General features: G+C 37.6%; 1 protein-coding gene across 1 annotated transcript in view; it reads left to right on the top strand.

The window, feature by feature from the left end:
* The window catches only part of TENM1 (teneurin transmembrane protein 1), a 777,891-nt gene that overhangs the window by 15,042 nt on the left and 740,584 nt on the right, over nucleotides 1-22,265 (top strand). Inside the window, exon 2 of the mRNA XM_049644834.1 lies at nucleotides 2,881-2,947. The gene's annotated coding sequence lies outside the window, so the exon portion shown is untranslated. The remainder of the gene's footprint in view (nucleotides 1-2,880; nucleotides 2,948-22,265) is intronic.

Here is a 22,265-nt window from a genome sequence, read left to right as displayed (position 1 = left end):
GGTATATTGGCTATGGAGATCATTAGTAATAATATAATACTCTATTATTATCATTACAAGGTCACATTGATGATCTTTGTGAAACATGACAATAATGCTATTGACCTACATTTTTTTTAAAAAAACTGCATTTATATATTTTCTTCTGTCTTGATTTATTGTGTAGAAATTTTAAATTGTTTGTCCTTATTGATGAGATTTTTGCCTCAATATAAAAAAAATAACAGTTGGGATGCTTAGGTGGCTCAGTCAGTTAAGTGTCTGACTGTTGGTTTCGGCTCAGGTCATGATCTCGTGGTTCGTGGGTTCAAGCCCCACATGGGGCTCTGGGCTGACAGTGTGGAGCCTGCTTGGGACTGTCTCTCTCCTTCTCTCTCTGCCCTTCCCCCGCTCTCTCAGTCTCTCTCTCAAAACTAAACTTAAAAAATAAAAAAAAATGGGTTTGGGGTTTACTTGATTGATAAATTGGGGCCATAAGGTTAATTGAGTGCCAATCATAAAATATTGGACTACGACAGTTTAAAGTTTTTGTTCTCCAGCGGTGCCTGGGTGGCTCAGTCTTAAGGTTAAACATCCAACTTTGGCTCAGGTCAAGATCTCACAGTTAGTGAGTTGAAGCCCGGTGTAGGGCTCTGTGCTGACAGCTCAGAGCCTGGAGTCAGCTTTGGATTCTGTGTTGCACTTTCTCTCTGTCCCTCTCCTGCTTGTGTGCTCTCACCCTGTCTCTCTCAAAAATAAATAAACTTAAGAAAATCTTTACGGTTTTTGTTTTCCTTTTTCTTTGGTTTTAATTCACCACACTGCTTTTTCTAAAATGGATTTTTGAAGCTTGTTTTTTGTTTTATTTATTTTTTCAATTTAAATTACAGTTAGTTAACATGCAGTGTAGTATTAGTTTCGGGTATACAGGATAGTGATTCAACACTTCCATATGGCACCTGGTGCTCATCACAACAAATGGACTCCTTTATACCCATCAACTATTGAACCCGTCCCCCCCACCAACCTAAAATGAATTTTTGAAGAATTTAAAACATGGTTTTTTTAATATATGAATGATATATGTTCATTATAGAAAATTAGAAAATACAGATACACAGAAAGCACAAAATCATATATATTTTACATACATGTATATCTTTTTTAAGCTGGACTCATATAACTACTTTATAATGTGTTTTTTTTCATTTATCAATATATTGGTAACATTTGTGTGTAAATAATATATGTATCTATACGCACATACACATACCACAAACACATGTATATATGTATATATATGTTTGTGTGTGTGTATATATATATATGTATATACGTGTGTGTGTGTGTGTGTGTGTGTGTGTGTAGAGAAAGAGATACAGACAGAGGAAGACACAGAGACACAGAGACATGAAGAAACAACCAACTATGTAAAGGAAAATTTTATATTTCCCCTCTCCCACCTCTTCCAGAGTATAATTTAAAAGCAGCAAATCAAAGTCATAGGTAGAAATTATATGAAATGACAAATCCTAACAATCTCTTATTTAATAGCAGTTTAGTAATCTATCATATGGTTATTCCATGATTTTTTTTTAACTGAACTCCAATTATTGGGCATTTAGGCAATTTCCAGTATTTGTTATAAAAAGCATCATGACAAAAATTCTTACACATACCTCTTTGTGTACATCTCTGATAATTGCCTTAGAAATGTATACATGCAGAGTAGGCCAAAAGGAATGCATATTTTTAAGGCTTTTGGTACCTACTGATAAGTTGCCTGCCGTAAATATTGTACCAAGTTACACTACCACTGAAGGACTTTTAAAAGTTCATATGTTAAACATCTATATGACTTCATAGTGGGTACTGTACAAATCAAAGGAAGAAATGTATCTCTCAAGTTGAGTGAAATAGTAGGGATTATTATCAGGTATATTTCCTGCCTTGTTGCTCAGTAGCAAGTGTGGCCTATGGAGACATATAGTAAATTTTATAACTGTTGAATGAAGGAAGTCATGTGGGACATTGGAAAAATGACTGAACCAAAAGTGAAGGGACGTGGATTCTAGTCCTGGCTCTGCCTAGCTGCACACGTGACATTGTTCCAGCCATTTAACCTCTCAGTCTCTGTTTCCTTGGAATTGTTTTGAGGATTAAATAAAATGTGTATAGGAAAGCTTTTGGTAAACCATAAAAGACTATTTTAGTTTAAGAAATTGAAATTACTGTAAATTGTTTATATTGGTGAAAACTCCTTGAAACTGTGGTCATTTCATCTCAAAATGAGTGGTATATTGAATAATAATTGCATGGTATTAAGTTGGGACAGTCTTTTTGGGTGAGAATTCCATAGCCCTCTAGGTATACTTATTGTTAATTTAAAAACTCCTTATTGTGCCTAATAATGTGTAACCCTTCAACTAAAGTTATTATTTACTTTATATCCTTGAAAAGGTTGCCGCAAAATATTCTTTTCCATTAACCAACTCTCATCTATTTTGAAACTTATGTATACACAATCTTAAAAGGGATATGTGTATAAATTATGATTTATTACCATGTAATTAAGCACACTGAGACATACATACCTGTCAGCTAAGATATTTAAACTAACTCACTATTTATTTGAAGAAAGATAACTTTGAAAAACTAAAAAGAAAAAAAACACCTTATTGGCAACATAGTTAATATAATTGTGTGAGGTTTTAAGCAGACCTTTTAGGAAACTGACCCCATTATCCCTTGTGAATTGCAAAATGAAGTCTTATAATCACACCCCCCACACCTACTCCTGCCCCAACCCCACATGTGTCTCTTCCTTTCCCTAATAGAAGGACTGCTTTGGACCTGCTTGTACATATGTTTGAAGGATAATTTGGCCTAATTTGTTTACAGGAATTACAAGGGTGACCTTTATTCAGCTGTCTCCTTTTTGGTTCCAGTAACTTCTGGATCTACCAAGGTATGTGCATTCTACACTGAAATTTACTTTGGGAATTGAACACTTTGTTGCACAATGTGAAAAGAAGGGAATGTTTCACTGATAAAATCAGTTATGTTCATTGAGTGTCATGTACATGAAACGCATTATTTTAAATTTCTAAAAATTTACTTGGCCATTGTATAGGTAAGTTTGTGTTTTGTACTCCATAATTGAGAGCCTTTGCAAAATCAAATATGCAAGCTTTCTTACATATTTGAATGATCCTATGACCTTTTTTATATACAGCTGCTAAAACCAAGAGACTCCTTGACTGATGGGAATATAGGCAAAGTATGCGGGAACAGCAGTGGCTAATGAGGATGTTTGCAGAACCATTTAGTGCTTCTCACTGACTGCAAATAAGCATGGTATTTCTCCATATCAATGGAAAAAATATTTTCATTCAGAGAATTTTAATGACAAAACAAATATTTGCCTCCTGAAATTAATGTTTTAATTTTTTAGGAAAGTCTCAAGTAAAATATCTGTATTAACATGGTATTGCATTCATTTATTTACCATTCTGTCCTTCCTTTCATCCATCCATCTACCAGTCTGTATGCTCAATAAATATTTATTGAGCAACTACTGGGCAAAAGTTATTGTGTCTTTTCTTTTGGTAAATGTGCCAACGTAGAGAGAATTCACCTGGAGTATTGACAAAGCATTTGCTTCTATATTTAGTCCTCTGGTACATGGAATATGTGAGGAAATGTGGCGAGAAGAGGGAGACTTGGAGATTAATCAAAATCTTCAGTTATCTGAAAGACATCCCTCATTGGCCATCATTCTTATTAAAAATATTGGTCAATGTTCAGTACTTAGTAAGTGAGAAATCGAGAATATTGTTTTTTTTCTTTGCTACCTGTGTATTGGTAGCGCTATGCATTATTGTTCAAATATGAATTCTCATCCTAACTTGTAAAAAAGTGAAAAGGACGATCTGAATTTGTGATAAGTCTTTGGAATCACTTTATACTTTCTTTAAAATACAAAACAATGAAAACAATGAAATTACAGGGAAATTACATGAAAAATGAAATCCTTAAAATCTTGGAATTTGTATTGCCAATCGAAAAATACAGTACAGGTATAGTAAGTGGTTTCTTTTTTTCCTTAAATTAGGTTTCAGTGAATTGAGATTAGTCTGTAATGGGAATTTTAAATGGATTTGTCAGTTTTAACTATGCATGTAGCTCTATTTGCCATTCTTCTTGAGGTACTGCCTTTAAGACAATACTATTGCCAAAAAGTTCAGATCACTATAGGAGAAAAAAAGTATCAGAAAATAAAATGACAGATTAAAAGAGAAACTTAGGAAGGAAGTCGAGATGTTTGCATTTTGTATCATTTGTGGAAATACTGTTCTTAATTTGGAAATTGTGAGTTTGCCAGTTGCATATTATTAACTAAAAGATATTTTTTTAATACTTAAGGAAGCTTAAATGTGTGAAAAATGATAGTCTTCTTAACCTAAGGTGAATGAATAGATCAGAATGGAGGAAAAATGCCTAACAGGCCAAAAGAATGCACACTTATGAAAATAATTGGCACTAAATATTTAAAAGGTTCAGAGAGCAGCTAGTTTTTTCTCCCTTAGAGAGACAACATGATATACTAGAAAAGCCCTTGCCTGTTAATCAGAAAACCTGGGCTCTGCTCCCGGTCTCATACTAGTGATATGGGCCTCCTCAGGTCACTTTTCCACTCTGAGCCTTGGTTTTCTCATATCTATAATAAAAACTCTGGATAGCTCCAACTTTTTTCCTCCTCAGTCTATGATTTTTAGAAAGCTAAGGGCTCTTCTCAGGTATGCAAAATGGAATCAAGATTGGCCATTCAGTTGGAATACACATACCAGTTGTTAAAAAGATTGCTGCATGTTTAAGTGGTTTAGTGCATTGATAATAGGGCATTTATTTGTTTTATGTTGAAGTAATTGTGTATCCTAATCCACTGCCCTCCCCACCACACACACACACACACACACACACACACACACACCAGTATTGGCATTATAGTAAATCAAGTCAAGTACAAGCAAAGTTAATAGTCTTATTTTCCTCCTTGATAAAAATGCTTAACTTCAGGATGCTGCTGTGCTGCTCCTAAGTCTCTTGAAGTTCAGCAAAACTGTATGTTTTCTTCCTCTTGCAGGGTGGCCATTCAAGGTCAAGCATCTCTCTGTAACTTGGAACCAGCCAAGTGCATAACCCGATGAATTCAGACTCCAGTGCTTTCAATCTGGCACCCTTCATGAGCACTGAGTTCATATTAAAACATTTAAAATATATTCTTCATCTAACATATCACAGCAATAACAGCCAGGGCACTGGACAGTGCATGGGAGCAAATAACCACTCGGAGTTAATGATCTGAGGGGTAGCCAAAGGACCATTGACTCTTTCTAGTCAGTCCTTCATCCCTATACAGGCCTATTCCTTGATGCCAAGCCTTCAATATTTTTCTGTCTCACATCAGGGTGAGTAGTGGCCATAAATACTAGCGTTTAATACATAATAATGAGATGTGGTAATGCAATAAAATATCAACAATTCTAGTACTATATAGAGATGGCTATTCTGATCAAATCCAAAAGAAGGAGTGGTAAATGAAGTTCATGAATCATAATACTTTAGAAGTGACTTTCCCTTTATTGATTTGAAATGAAATATAAGTAAGAATTCATATGGTTTAGGGGAGCAGTTCCCTTTTCTTTTTTGCTCCTTATTCTACTGATGAATGATCCATTAGAAATAATAAAAAAAATGCCTCTGACATCTATTTTAAATAGATTTTTAAAATAGTGTATGTTCAGCTTCCCGTCCTTTTTTAGCACTATATTCAGCTTTGGAGATATATACAGCTCTGACCTAAGTAACAAATACAACTCTACAAATGTTTCCCTCCCCCCCAGAAGAAGCATTTTTCACTTATTTATTACTGTGACAAACAATAAATTTCTACAACATGCCAGGTATGGTGCTAGGTGCTGGGGAAACAAAAATCAATAAGGGGCATGGTCCCCAATCACAAGCTCACGGTAGATAGGTGAAACCTGACTTACACACATAGAAATAAAATAATCAATTTTGGTAGGTGTGGAATGCATATGAGTTTATTTGCTCATGGCATTCATATATATTTTTAATTAAAAACATTCACATATCAGAACGTACCCAATAGGACAGTTGAGATATATAATCCTGAATAGCTCCCCACTCAAAAAGTCTTTGGGAATCACTGGTCATGGTAGGCAGAATGGTCCCCCAAAGACATGCATGTCCTAATCCCTGGAATCTGTGAATATGTTGCATCACATGACAAAGGGGAATTAAGCTTGAAGATGGAATTAAGGTTGCTTATTCAGCTGACCTTAAAATAGGAAGGCTATTCTGGTTAACTGGGTGAACCCGTTGTAATCACAAGGGTCCTTAAAAACGTGAGAGGACATTGCTGGCTTTGAAGACAGTGGCTATGAGCTGAGAATTGGGAGGTAGCCTTTCCAAGCTGGAAAGGGTAAAGAAAAGGATTATCCCCTACAGTCTCCAGAAGGGGATGTAGCCCTGCCAACACTTTTACCATAGTCCATCAAGACCCACTTCATACTTCTGACTCTCAGAAATGGAAGATAAATCTGTGTTGTTTTATGCCACCAAGTCTGTAGTAGTTTATTATAGTGGCAATAGAGAACTAGTACACTAAGGTTTACCCATTACAGAAAATTTGCGGCAAAGTCTCTAGGTAGCAGTCATGATTGCTGAAAGGCATGATTTATTCTGATCTTGGTGCACAGGGATATTTGTCTAGTGACCCTTTTTCCCCCTGGATATCCATTACCAGGCCCCTCCATTAGAAGTACAAGCATTTATGAGATCCCTAAAATCCCACCAACAGTCTCAGGGAGAATATAGCACTCTTCCTCTCTCCTTGTATGAACCACTTTTGTCCCTTTACACCATCCCCTTGCCCCCCCCCCCCCATCTCTCTGCATTGATGTCTAGAATGCAAAGTTCATGGATAGGTGAAAAGTAGAAAAATTTTCTTTCTTTCATGGGACACTTATAGGCGCTACTGTCCCAATAAATTATCCTGACGTGGGTTTTATGACAAGCATAAAGTTGAGAATTGAATGTAGTATGAAACAGAAGTGTCAAGCTAGTGGCCTACTGCTCAGGATCAGTCCTCAGATATGTTTTGTTTGCAACCCAGGGCTCTTCTTTGTCTCTTTTCCCTCCCCACCCTCCCTTTCCTTTTATTTAAATGCTTACAGCTTGAGTATACCCTGTTCAGTTCCACAGTGTCTGCAACCCCCCTTTGTCTTAGTCCTTGCTTACCTGACTCATGTGTTATGAGTCTGATTCCTGTTCTGTAGAGGTTAAGTGCATATGCTTTCGGGTTTAAGTAGATAAAATGATCCAATTCTGGGCACATAATTTGCTGTACAACTTGGGCAAGTAGATTAAATATAATCCTTCTAAACTTTTGTCTCTTCATCTTTAAAATGGGGATTTTACCCCATTTTCACTTACCATGGTGAGCACTGAGCAACGTACGGAATTGTCGAATCATTATATTGTACCCTTGAAACTAATATAATACTGTGTGCTAATTATACTTAAATAAAATAAAATAAAATAAAATAAAATAAAATAAAATGGATAATCATTAAACCTCATACCTCATAAACTTGTGAGTTTTAAGATGGCACTTTGCACAGTGATTTGCATAGAACATAGTACATGCTTGTAAAGATCAGCTATCACTCTCTCTACTGTTATTGTCACTGTCAGAGCACAGAGGGACATTAATCAATTCCATCTAGTAGAGGGATGAGAAGCAGGCATCTGAAAAGGCTTCGTGTAGAAGGTAATGCCGGTATTATGGGAGTCATCCTTTAAGTGTGGACTGGTAGCGGCTAAGGAGCAGCAGTTATCCCACGAACAAATGGCAAGAATGGGCAGATGTTCTAAGCAGAAGAAGCAGTGGCACAGAAACACCAAATGGCCCTGGTCTCTTAGGGGAGCTGCAGTCTTTCTATATAGGTGAACAGTGACGTGGAAGGGAAGCATGAGAAAAGATAAGGACTGAAGAGGTAGGCTCGAGACAGATGAAGAGGGACTTCTGTGTCCCAAGGAACATCTCCTTTCTCTTGTTGGCCAGCGGTTTTATAAAGCTACTTGTGAAATTTGAAGTGTGGTGTACTACCCACTGAGCCTCTGTCATGGTAGGCAGAATGGCCCCCCAAAGATGCCCATATTCACCTAGGAGCACCGTTTAAACACCATTTCTATAGGCATGGAGGAACAAGGGAAGGATTTTAATAATCACATTTATGATACAGAGGGTTCACTCTGGTGATAGTATAAAGAATGGATTGGAAGATGCAATATTGAAGGCCAGAAAACCAATTAAGAGACTATTGCTATAGGCCAGATACGAGAGGATGAGGGCCAGGTGGCAGTTGACAATGGGAATAATGATAAAGGGATGGATTTGAACAATGGTTCTCAAACTTGAGTGTGTATGAGAATCCCTTGGAGGGCTTGTTAAGTTGCAAATTGCTAGACACTTCACTTCCCTGGAGCAGTTTCTGTTTTCGGTTGGTCTGGGGTGGGGCCCAAGAATTTGTATTTCTAGCAAGTTTCAGGGGATGCTGATGCCTCTGGTCCAGGGACTACAGTTTGAGAACCTTGAGATTTGACATATGCTGATAGGCATGAGTCATTCGTTAGATAGAAGAAGTAAGAGAAAGGTTTCTGGCTTGGGAGACTGGGTAGATGATGACACCATTCAGTGTTACTGATTTCAAGTTTAAGGTGAATTGAAAAAAAATTTTCATGACCCCTAGGGTCAGCTAAAAATCTTTACACATGATTTGTAATCAGATCCTGGGCCCTTTTCTGGATATCTTGACTCTGTTCTTTTGTAACGGTTTCTCCTACCCCAGCCCTACTTCCATTCATCTGCTTTGGTGCCATTCACTTGCAAGGAGTGAAAGCACAGGCTTTGGCCTTGGTGGGGGAAAATGGAGGGCATAGGTGAGGATAATGAGTTCCATTTTATACCTGTTGAATTTGAGGATCCTATGGAACATTTAAATGAGAGAATCTAAAAAAAATAATTGAAGATTCAGTTTTTGTTTGTTCTTAAGAAAAGTGTATCTTCCTATTTCAGTTTGGTCATCATCTCTTTATGCAAAATCAGAATAGTCGAGATATAGGTACAGATGTAGTTATATTCAGCTTTAGTATATTTACAGTTAGTCCTCTAAGGATTTCTGAGTGTTAAATTTTCTCATAGCTGACAATCATCCTTTTTAAAGTATAGATCAGTGAATCCAAAACATGTTCATTTTAAAATTCTCCTTGAACATTCCAGTGACCTAACTTTCTCTACTGCTTCACCAAAAAAAAAAATCAAAGTATGGCAAAATATCCATGCTGTTAAGTAGGGGAGAGTAAGAGAGTATCACGTAGGTTGCCCTCTTTTCTTTTCTTTTCTTTCTTTCTTTCTTTCTTTCTTTCTTTCTTTCTCTCTTTTTCTTTCTTTCTTTCTTTCTTTCTTTTTTTTTTTTTTTGGTGTGTGTGTGTGTGTGTGTGTGTGTGGTCTATTTCAGTCACGGTCAGATTTTACACCAAACCACAAGCTACCTCTCTAAGTGTGAGAGTAGGCAAAGAAAAGATCTTACAACTGGATCAAGTACCTACTGTGCAGTGTTGCGATGAGGACTAAAACAGGGCCTGTTAGACTTTAGAGGAGCAGTAGCAGTGGATACCAAGCAAGAAGAATTAAATTGATAGACTTGATTTTGTTGCAAGAAGGGCAGTTGTACAGGTAAGCTGAATTTTTCTGTCTTACGGTGTCTCCTTACAGATGAGATGGTAGATAGTTTGGTAGGTCAGTAGATTGACATATTGATAACTGGTAGATTGATATATTGGTGGATAGATAACCATAGATATGGATTCTCAATTAACTCGTCAGCTTATACTTCCATGAAACTGTAGAATCATCTTCATGTGTGGGCAGAAATATGGTAAGATGGTCAGTTATAGCCATCACTGCCATATACTTCCTTGAAAAGATACATTTAACTGTGCCACCATTCTCTTTTGGAGTCTCCTAATCTTAGTGACTGATTACATACTTGTGTTTTGTGGATAGAACAGTCATTCATACACTTCTATCTGCAAGACACATAATGAACCTTAACTTGTAGATTCCATTCATTTTCTTGTAGCATTTCGCTCTGATATTCTAAGGAAAATGGAAGCACTGCTCAGTTGGTATTTATGCCTCTACTTTAGGGGGGAATAACACAGAAAAAACAACCATAAAACTGAAAACAAGGCCTTAGACTTTTGCTATTTATAGATAAGCCATAATCTGAAATGCATCCATATTTGCCAACAAGAAGTCCAACATTAGACGTTTAGGAAATGGGTTCAGAGTTCATTGAAATCGCTCTTGTGGTTTCTGGAAAATCTCTCTGAGAAGATCTTTAGGAGTGTTATTTCAGCCCCATGATATTGCTACCCTGACAGCTGAATGCAGCAAAGTTTCTTTTGGGTGAGGCAAAGTCCAGCCCTTCCATTTCACCTTAATAAATTTGAAATCACTATTTCTTCAGCCTAATACACTTCCAAAGTATATTCAGAATCACTATATATTCTTTTTGAAAACAGCTAAAGAAAAATGAAAAACAATGGCAAAAATTCTGAAGTAAGTACAAAGGGGTAGTGTAATCCCATGCCATGTGGCATGCTATCTGAAGTAGCCAGGGTCTTTTCTATAGGATAGACATTGAATTGGTGACCTTCAAATATTGTCCTATTTTTGCTAGATGTCTGACAAATGTCAGATGAAACTATTCGACTTGCATGATTTTAAATGGCTGTTTCTGAGAACCCATCAGCTACCTATTTTATCCCACTTATGTGTACTACTGCATGCAAACTTCAATTTTAGAAGATACATTTTGATTGACGTGGCTAACTGTCACTGTGTGTGATAGATGACTGATTTTGTTCTCTTCTTATTTGCAAAATTCTCAGCTGGTTAAATGGGGTGGGTATAATTCGTAATGTATGATGTAAACCTTCAGTGATAAATTAGTACAAATAATACAAGTTTCTAGTGCCCTTTGTAATTTTATTTAATTTTACCCAGTGCTTTGTTCAAAAGCACCTTGATTGATGCTTGGATATTTTGTGTACTGTGTGTGAACACAAAATGAAATATGCACTTATGGGCATGCCCTGATCTAAGCTTATGTTCACATACTGTATGATGTGAGAGTGCCATTCGTGAGTACTAATTTGCACCAAGCTTATAGTTCTAATCATAGCACACAAAGTTACTATTCATTTTACTGTTTACAATAGTTTGAGGAGGCAGAGGAAAGAGCTCAAAGAAGACTGGTAATTCTAATAAAGGCTGATTTCCAGTTAAGTACATTTTTGGAAGTCATTTTGTCATTTGGTAAACACACGATGCTTATTCCTTCAGACGGATGAAATATTCATTAGAAAGAGAAGTAAGGAAATCACAGTACTATTAAAGAATAGCAAGGGAGTGGGAGACCTGTCAAGAATATTCTGACCCCCGGAAAAAGAAATCAGAATTGCCACAGAGAGGAACTACAGAATGCAAACTTTTAAAAAGGTTATTTCCATAAAGTCTGAGGAAATCTTGGCCTCCATTAAGATTTTTGTCCCCGAGAGTCTAAACTGTAAGTATGGTATCTGCTTTGTCTGCAGAATAAAAAAGGAGATCTTCACTTAATCATTATCCTGGGAGCTGAACATCCTGCTGCATTTGAATAAAAATGCCTACTTCATTACTGATGGGAACACAGAGTTCGGTGTACCAAATGATTTACGGCAGAGCTTACTGACAGGGCTACCTTATAAATGAACGGGCCGTTTTAAAGAATACTAGTTGTTAATGTGTTTACTATCAAAGGAAGTCATGCTCACAAATAATGCCCACAGATTCGAAGAGATTTACCAAATGAGCGCTGTCTATTAAAAAAAAAACAACAGTTCTATTACACCTTGAGCTAAAATGGAAAGCCATGACGTGGAAAATAGAACTCTGGTGTGTCCACAAGTACCTTCGGTTGTTTTCTCTAGTGAAATCTCTTAAGGATGATGAGAAACAGAGCTATGGAATAACCGAGCTGCCCAGGACCTTGAGAAATCATTTGCTCTAAGCCTCTGCTTTCAAGCATCTGAATGTCTACACAAAGGGTCAGGGAGTCATGTCATCAGTGCTGAGCGTAGAATTCCTTATTTAGCAAATACATACAGTGTTTACATGTCAGGTACTGTTCTAAGTACTTTATAAACACGAACTGGGCAAATCTGTCACAGCGCTGATTTCTTTTTTCTCCTTATTTTTTCTCTCTGTATCTTTTCCTGTTCCCCTTTTCCACTACTTGTTTCTTGGTTTTGCTATTGGCTGGCCCTCCAGTGTAATGAGGCTACTGAACTCTAGTGTAAGCCCTTGTTTTCCTCATTGCTTCTAAGAATGTCATAGAATTTAAGTCAAATTTCTCATAGAAATCAAAATAGATTATCTTGCCATTTTGCCTTCATCTCTGCGACCTGTCATTTTATCATGGATGGAAATAAAATTGGCCTAGAAAAATTTGATATCTGCATAGCATTGATAGTCATTTCTGGTGTTTGAAGATCATTTCTTTAATGATAGTACTTTGGATAAGACTAGAATTGGAATGGGGATTGCATATAGACCATTCTTCAAATAATAATTTCCCATTCAAAATTTCCAGTTTGCCAAACCACATGAGAATTATCTATGTTTCTTTTTTTTCCTCATTCTCGACATTTGGCAAAAGAAGATGAATATGCTTTCTTCATTTTATATTTTCTCTTCTCATTCTTGACTTTGTGGTTTTTATTTTATAAATGTTGAAGGTCTTTGTAAATGACTTCTCACCTTGTTCTTTCAGTTTTCTGTCTAGGATGTAGATAATCCTATGTGACGTATTTTAAATAATAGTAGACAATTTAGTTTTTAGCTTACTTTAAAAAAATTCTATATGCTTTTGTGTTGCCAATTGATGTGTGCACGTATGTGAGAGCGAGATCTAGCAAGTTATAAACAATTGCTTTATGCCAAGAACTGTTCTATTCGTTTTAAACTGGTTATCTCACTTAATCCCCACAATAACTTTATGAAGTCTGTACTTTTATCTCCAATTTTAAGGGTTAGAGGACTGAGGCCAAGAGAGGTTAAGTAATTTGGCTAAGCTTACTAAGTAAGTTGCATGGCCAGTATTCAAATACTGTTTTGGCTACTTAAAAAAAAATTATTTTTTAATGTATATTTATTTTTGAGAGGGAGAGAGAGAGGCAGAGTATGAACAAGGGAGGGGCAAAGAAAGAGGGAGACACAGGAGCAGGCTTCAGGCTCTGAGCTGTCAGCACAGAGCCTGATGTGGGGCTCAAACTCACAAACTGCGAGATCATGACCTGAGCCAAGTCGGATGCTCAACCGACTGAGCCACCCAGGTGTCCCGACTACTATTTTCTTATGCCTCTATTTGTTACTAAATCCATGAAGAGAAGAATTCTGTTTTTTTTTTTAATCTGACTTGTCTTTATTGTTTGGGTGCCCAAATTTAGGAATTCCTAAGTTAAGTCTTCTGAATCTTGTACTGGACCTTTGGATATGGCAGTAGAATTTCAGACTTCTGCACAGAGAGTGTTCTTATTGTGGAATACCTCAACTAAAGGATCCTAAGGTCACCCCTCTAAAGAATGATTCAGTAGATATGGTCTAAAATATAATCTAAAAATGTTTGCAATACCCAAAAATAAATAGATAGATAAGGTAAATCAGAGAAAGCTGATTTTCTGGTATCCCCTAATCCTGTGCCTATCCATATCACCATTCTGAGAAGAACTTGTCTTCTCTTTGTCTGATATCAGTGTTGTTCATTTCCTATGAATCTTCCTTGAGAAAAGAAAATGGATTATTTCTTCCTGGATTATTTTCTGTTTTCTGTACTCAAACTGTGGATATACTCGAGATCCATTATTTGTTTTTCTCCCTCTACCTTTTCTTCCTTCAGGATTTCATTTAGATTTATGACTCTAACTGGTATTTGTTACAAAAGGGAGTTTTAAGGGACACCTGGGTGACTCAGTCAGTTGTGTCCAACTCTTGATTTCAACTCAGGTCATGATCTCACAGTTCCTGGGTTCGAACCCCACATCGGGCTCTGTGCTGACAGCATGGAGGCTGCTTGGGATCTTCTCTCTCCCTCTCTCTCTGCCCCTCCCCTGCTCTCTCTCTCTCTTTTTCTCAAATAGATAGATAAACTTAAAAAAAAAAAGAAAACCTATTTCTTTCACTGTAGTCCTATATCTCCAACTTCTTGCCACATGTGTACCCTTGGATTTTCTGCTGATAATCTGAAATTCATCATGTTTCTAAAGGTGAACACAACTTCTTTCCAAGGTTGGATCCCCTGTCTACCTTCTCAGTTTCTGTCAGTGATGCCATAATTCTCCCAGCTCCGCAGGCTTAAAACCTTGAGTTTTCTTTGCCCACTTCTTGTACTTTGCATTCTGTGTATAATCTGTCATTCTGTCCCACCGGTGCTTCGTAATGTCTTTCACTTTCCTCCTTTCTTTTTCTGTACCACTGCTATGAGCTTTACCTCTAGTTTAGACAGTTAAATATCTCACACATTAATTCCCTCTTAACAGTGTATTTTCTTGCCCATGGCAGGGACTTGGTGTATTCTGGTCTGTGATTGATTGAGGAGCATGTTCCCTCCTACCTACAGTGGCAATGAGCAGATCACTTTTGGAACCAGATTTTTTGGGGTCTGTCTTTTCCTCCATGTGTGCAGTATCCCTTTTGTATCCATGTGTATATACCTTATTAGGGTCAGTATTCTAGATTTGTCTTTCATGAGCTAGTAGGAGGAAATGGGCCCTGAATTAATGACTTCTAGTGCTTTAGAAGGACAGTCTGTACTTTTTATCCAGTGAGGGTGAGATAGTAAGTTCCATGATGATGGAGCCTAAATAGGCTTGGTTTACTGCCAGATCCTGGCACCTAGCTCTGTACCTAGCATGTAGCAGGTATTTCCAAATGCATGTTGGATGAATTAGTGTATAAATGCAATGATGGTGATAACTATGTTGTCCCCAAAACAGGAGAACAAAAGTCTCCTGATGACTTGTCTCATTCCCTCTAATATATTAGACTGAGGGGATTACACCCAACATACTGAGATTTTTCCACACATTCCTATATTTAAGGCAATAATTGAATATTTAAGTTAGGGGCGCCTGGATGGCTCAGTCGGTTAAGCTTCGAACTTGGGCTCAGGTCATGATCTCACAGCTCGTGGGTTTGAGTCCCGCATTGGGCTCTGTGCTGACAGCTCAGAGCCTGGAGCCTGCTTCAGATTCTGTGTCTCCCTCTGTATGCCCCTCCCCTGCTCATGCTCCCTCTCTCTCTGTCTCTCAAATATAAAATAAAACATAAAAAAAGTTACATCCGTGCTAAATTATGCTTCTTGTGGGATATCATGGCATGATTCTACTTGGGCACCACAAATTATTTTGATGGGGTGAAATGTGTTTTCATGTCTGTTTGTAAAATGTGGAATATTATTGAATTACTTTAAGTGTCGTGTTTGAGATGAGTTTAGGCTGGTTTCTTTGGGTTTGACACATTTCAGTCTGTCATCCTGTTCTTAGAGATGTTGAAAATTAAATGGGAATACTTAAATAATTTAATTTATAAGCTTGCTTACAGCTATGTGGTTTATCAAGCCAGATGTCGGTAGCCTCACTTTCTTGCAGCTCAGATGCTGCCAGACATAAATTAAAATTGTCTGCATTTCGGGGATTAGCATGTAAAAAAGGAAGAAACTTTCAGATAGCCAGTCTCAGTGTAGTCTCTGTTGGGCATTGCCATTTTTTCAAACCATTGGCTCCTTTTGAAAAAAAGAAGAAAAGAGTGTACCTCATTCATAAAACAAGCTCAATTATGTTTCTGGGGAAATCCCGTTCCCTGTGCATATGATGATGTAACCCACTTCTCTTATAACACAAAGTCTATAATAGAAATGTTATTCTAGTTTCATGCCTCCCCCTCCCCAGAAGCCATTTTCTGAGGTTGTTGAAATGCAATCGGCGTACTCAAGTTTTTATGGCTATACTGTCAACATTTCCAGTTTCTCCTTTAAAAATTGGTCTAGACAATGTTTTAGCGGGGTGTTTTTCCTAGCAAGAAAGTAAGCATCTGACTTCGTCTTCCCCTCACACAAATAGAAAACAAACAGTCTTTGTGTAATTTAAACGAGGTTGTAGGAGATGACTCCAGGCGATAGGAGCGAGGAAGGCTGTCTCCCAGCTCTGCCCACATTCACTGTGGAGCTTTGGGTAAGTCAGTTGCTCTATCTGGGTTTATTTCTTCTTACAGAAAATGAGGAGTTAAGGCTGAATCATCTCTCAGTGCCCTTGCATGCTCTAGAATTCTTTGAGATGTTTTAAAGTCTTAGGCAGCCTTTATTTCAACTTTTTGCATTATTATATTCTTTCCATCCTTTAAGGCCCATGAAATATTCCGAGCTGCATGCCTCCAAGTTGACTTTTTTGAATTCCTATAGCATTTGTATAGTTAGAATGCAGAGTTTTTCATGTTGGTACAGTCATATTCTTTTTTGCACATTAAAATTTTTTCTGCAACTACTGAGGGTCTTGACTTTAGGAACAATGTCTTAAACCTCTCCCATTTCCTTCATTAAATCTGTTACATTATGAATTACATAGAATTATCACTTGATTTGGATGAGATGCGAATCGCTCCTCACCTGGATTGAAAGAATTTGGAATGCAAACAAAGAGAGCCTCTTTTCATGAGACGCTGATTCATTGGGTAGCGAAAAAAGAGTATAGAGGCCACCTGTGAAATTATTACCGTAAAACCCTTATATTGAAGTAACATTCCAGTCAAAAAGAATATTTTCTGGGTCTTTAGATCTGAGGACTCCATTTGCGAGAAGCAAGTCCCTATTTTGGCAGAAAAGAGCTATTTTGGTCATTTTTCTTTTCGGGGCTTCTAATAATCAATTTTCTACTCCAATCCAGCCCACATAAATTGAGCACACACTGTGCGTCATGTACTGTGATGTTCACTGTGATGGGCTGCAGGAAGATTGGTTTGTGTGAAGATTGATAGGACAGGATTTGTGCCCTTGAGGGGTTCACAGTGTAGAAGTTGGGGTCTAGTTGACAGAGAAAGAAGCAAAACCCCCTAAAGTAGAATGTAATAAGCACAGTAATAGAGGCATGTATGAAGTGATATGGAATCACAAACAAGGAAGATTCTGGCTGTATCTCATGTTTTAGATCTAGGAATATACTACAGGAAGATGACGTTTATGTAGGCTTTAGAGAAGGACTAGGAACTTGGCTGTTAGGAAAGGTAGGGAAGTGAATCTGAGGTGGATATATTAAAAGAACTAAAAGCATACAGGCATGCAATCTATGGTATGTCTGAGGGACCATCTGGGTTGGCTAAATTATAAGATGGTTAGGGAAAACATTTCAGAAGAATGGACTGGAGTAGCAGGTCAGCTTCCTAGCTTATTACTGACCATCCAAGTTCATTTAATTCACTAGAGGATATATATCCTTGAGCATTTTCTAAAAGTAATGAAGGCCACGGGGTGGGGGAGACCATGTACAAGAACAGCTTGTTGTGGAAATATATTCCTTTTGCCAGCAGTTTTTCAGAATTAACTTCTTCAACTGCCCTGTGTATTCACGACAGGTTTTCTTTTCTTTCCTTTTCTTTTCTTTCTTTCTTTCTTTCTTTCTTTCTTTCTTTCTTTCTTTCTTCTGTTTTCTCTTGCATGGGTATTAGGAATGATGAGATTGTCTTAATTCATTTCATGACTAATTAAAATAGAAAAAACCCTGAGTAAGCATCTGAAACCGAAATCTTAACAACTGCCCCCTCGCAGTAGGCAGCAACACAGACAGCTGACACTACATTGCATTCAGGCTTGGATACAGGAAACTTCTTTAGCAAGTTGGAATGTGGACCTTGCTTTCTTGTGTACTTTTTCAAGTCTCAGTGGTGAATGTCTCCTGTTCCCTCAGGCAACCAGGGAATGTACATTTACCCTCTTCCTTTGCGTCTACTCCCTGGAAAACAGAAAGCCTATTCAGAAAAGGATCTGACAAACTTAGTCATTTGGAACCCTGAGAGACTTAAGGCTTCCTGGTATGATCTGCCAGTGCTGTTTGCATTTGAGCAAGGGAAATTAAGCCTTGCTTAACTCGAGAGGCTTTAGAATTTCCTGGTAGCTACTACCTCAGCATTGAGAACAAGTCACTGATAACACTTCATGCCCCTTTATCTTGTCCAATAACAGTAAGCTACTTGAAGTCTGATATTTCTTGCAAGTAAAATGAGAATAAAGAGCTAGATTTTGATAATAAAAACAGAATGAAGGATTGGATTTTCCATGCTATTTCCCACTTTTACTGTTTCCTTTTACAATAATGAAGAAACAATATTCTAGCTAGAGGAAAAAAAGAAGAGTGAGAATGAAAACAAATAAAAAGACCGGCTTCTCTTACATATTACAGAGTTTAAGAAACTGGTTTTTGATTGGCAAGGAGAGTGTTAAGGTTTTGAACAGAAACTTAGCTATTAAAAGAACTGTATTTTACATAAGCAAATTAGCATGGGCTCAGGGTGTTTAGTTTTGAGATAAAACTAAATCTATTAAAAACTATCTGAGGGTCAGATTGTTTCTCAGTTCTTTTAAAAGCGAAGCCATAGCCTGACTGAGAAGCAAATTAAGAAGAGGGAAAATAATTCTGATTTATACCAGCCATGTGTGGCCACCATAACCAGTTTGTTAGTCAGTTCATTGTAATTGGATTTCTGAATTATTTTTTTTCATCCTACATTATTGCCATCTTTAAAAGGAATGTGGTCATTTTTCAGCTTCATGCATTGATAAGTAGGTACACAACTCGCACTGTTTTTCATGTGTGTCTAATTTTTGCCACTCTGCTAAAAAATATGTGACAAAACAGAAGTCAGTGTATTGCATTTTACTTCCTCAGTAGAAAACAGTTTCAGCAGGAGGTACAGTATAATACCTAGTGCTCACATGTAGAAACTGTTTCAGCCAGGCACTGAGAGAGAAGCAAAGCAAAAGATGTGTTTTCTTCCCTCAAGTTGCTTATCTTCTAGGATGAGAAATATTATCTGTACAAAGGCAGGGTATATTGATTTTCTATGGCTCTGTCACAAATGATCACAAACTGAGAGGCTTAAAGCAATACCAATTTATTATCTCAATTTCTGTAAGTCAGACATCTGGGCATGACTTAGAAGATTTCTCTGCTCAGAGTCTCACAGAGCTACAGTCAAGGTGTCCGGTTGTTGGCTGGGCCTGTTCTCATCTGGAAGCTAGACTGGGGAAAGATCCATTTTCAAGTCCCTGAGGTGTTTGGCAGAATTAGTTTCTTTGCAGCTGTAGAATTCATGGCAGTTGGGTTCTCCAAAGCCAGCCATGGAAAGAGAGAGAATCTCTCTGCTGCTTCAAATCTCTGACTTCAGAAGTGACCTTAATCCTTTTTAAAAGAGACCCTCCTGAAGATATCAGGCCCACTCAAGATAATCCCTCTTTTGATTAAGCTGAAGCCAACTCATTTAGGGGCCCTAATTATACCTGAAAAATCCCTTTACCTCTTCCATATCCTATTGACTAGAAGCAGATGATAGATGGGGAGAGGGAATTGCATAAGGGCATGACTTACTGGGTATTACCCTAGGATATGTTGGCCACATACAACAAATACTAAATACAAGCATTGACAAAGTACAGACAACAAATCTAAGTGGAAAATATGTGCAGGGACTAGGGCACAGAGAAAAAGGGTGATCTGTGTTTGGGTGTGGTTCATTTATTCAGCAGAAGTTTACTATACACTTATCATGTACCAGGCCTTGTGTTAATTTCTGAGACTGAAGTAAATACTGAATGGCAAGTGCCTTAAGTTACTCTTGAACACATAATGTTTAATTCCAGAAGATTCCAGAATCCTATTAGATGTGTTTATCTGAAAAAGAGATACTAAAGAAATAGATGATAATAAATATCTACTTCATAACCATGAGTTCTTTATATCTTGCTGTGGAGGTACAGTATACACACGCACACACACACACACACACACACACACACGCACACACACACGCACACCACACACCTTGGGCCTTGGGGTGGAGAATTGTAATGATGAAGGCCACGGTTTGGAGATCTCAGTATTGAGTCAATTCAGGTGATGCATGTGATGAGCCAAGAAGCTTCTCATATCAGTCAGTGCATTTAATATATCACTTACAGTTTATTTGAATCTTTTTCTACTTATTACCTTATTGGGTCTGAACACCAGCCCTCTCACATACACAGAGCAAAGTCCCACTCCCACTTTACCAAGAAATTCCTCGTGCAGAATTAGAGAAGCATGGTAGTGGAAAACAAAGGCTAAAACATAAGTTCTTCCACTCCAGATCCAGGGTTTTCTATATGATACTTATCACTTAACAGAAAGGAAGTAGAATGGAGAAAAAAAATAATAATAGAAAACAAAAGTATTCAGCTTCTCCAAGTTCTAATTTATAATGTAAGATTTCCCTTCTTATTCTGTGTTTGGTGAACGCTTTTTTGGGCCTTGTTCATTTTTAAGCCCCAAATCGTGAGCCTGGAGATCTTTGTGGAGACAGAGCGTTCATACTCAAGAGTTTATGAAAGTAAAAGTCATTATCCCTAAAAAGAAATGCCCTTGGACTCACCTAGAGGGACCACTTCCTGGGAATAGGTTCTACTGACAGTTCAAACAAGCTTACTGTTTTCACAATGACTGTAATGTTGTGAACAGTGGTCCATTGGGAGTGAGAATGAAATCACCCAATCATTTCATATGGGCTATTATTGCCCAACAGATAGTTACAGTAATAAATTTCAGGATGCTACTGTGTGCATCCTGATGTTGGGATGTTTGCAGTTCATCCAGTTTGGCCCAAGATTTTGTATTCTTATTACTGTTCAGGCTACTTTAAGCCAAATGTTTAGTCAGTTTAGGATACAGGATTTGCATCCTTACTGTCTACATTCAGGCTTTATACAGTATACCAGGGACACTGCTTGGTTACCTAAAGCTGCCACATCCTGTCGATGGGAGAGTGTGTTGGGCACTAAATCCTGAGAGGAATGGGCATTTGCTTCATATAGGTATCTCACAAGCTAATTGCAGAGGGCCTCTCAGGATTCCATTGCAATGCTTGTTTGTTTTCTGCAGGTGAAACTTGAAGATTAAACAACAGCATCATATCTGACTGAAGCTAGCAGCCTCAAACCAGACTAGTTACGGGGGTTTGATTATAGCAAAATGGAATTCAGAATTCCATAGTCTTTTGAATACTACCTGGTATGCAATTTTATCTGCCCTCAGTTATTTGTATCTCGTTTCATAGACACATTAAAGATATACCAACACTCGCATCCAACCATTTTTGGTAGCCTGTTTCTCCAAAAATCTCTATAGAAGATTAAAGTTTTCTAGTATTTCAATATTTAAGGTATAACATACCCATAATGGGCCTTTTGTTTTTACACTATAAGTACATTAGGCTAGTAATTGGGGTCTTTGAATTTTAATTGCTAACTTTATTACTAACTACCTGTGTGACATTGAGAAAGTCACATAACCTCTCTAGGTCTTGGTTTTGTAGTTTATTTCCTGAGGCTTTTGTGATGAAAAATAAAGGTAGTGTGCACAAAAAACACTCCAATCAAAATGAAGTGCAGTAGACAAAGTAGTTATTAATAATAATAACAAAGGTTGGTAACTTGATTGGCATTGCTATTTACATTCATCATATAAAACTTTTGTAAATGATGTTCACTCCCTAGTGTGAATATGAGCATTTGTAAATTAGCATTGTTTCACTTGAATTTAAATGTCGTTGTTTTCTTTTTTTTAATGTTTATTTTTGAGAGAGAGAGAGTGAGAGTGAGAGCAAGCAGGGGAGGGGCAAAAAAAGAGAGGGGGAGACACAGAATCCGAAGCAGGCTCCAGGCTCCGAGCTGTCAGCACAGAGCCCAACCCAGGGCTGGAACTCATGAACCACGAGATCATGACCTGAGCCGCAGTCGGATGCTTAACAGACTGAACCACCCAGGCGCCCCTTAAATGTTGTTTTCTAATGAGGT

The sequence above is a fragment of the Panthera uncia genome, chromosome X (assembly GCF_023721935.1).
Source record: "Panthera uncia isolate 11264 chromosome X, Puncia_PCG_1.0, whole genome shotgun sequence".
NCBI classification, from domain to species: domain Eukaryota; kingdom Metazoa; phylum Chordata; class Mammalia; order Carnivora; family Felidae; genus Panthera; species Panthera uncia.
Note: the sequence above shows the minus strand (reverse complement) of the source record. Positions and strands in the feature narration are given on the sequence as shown.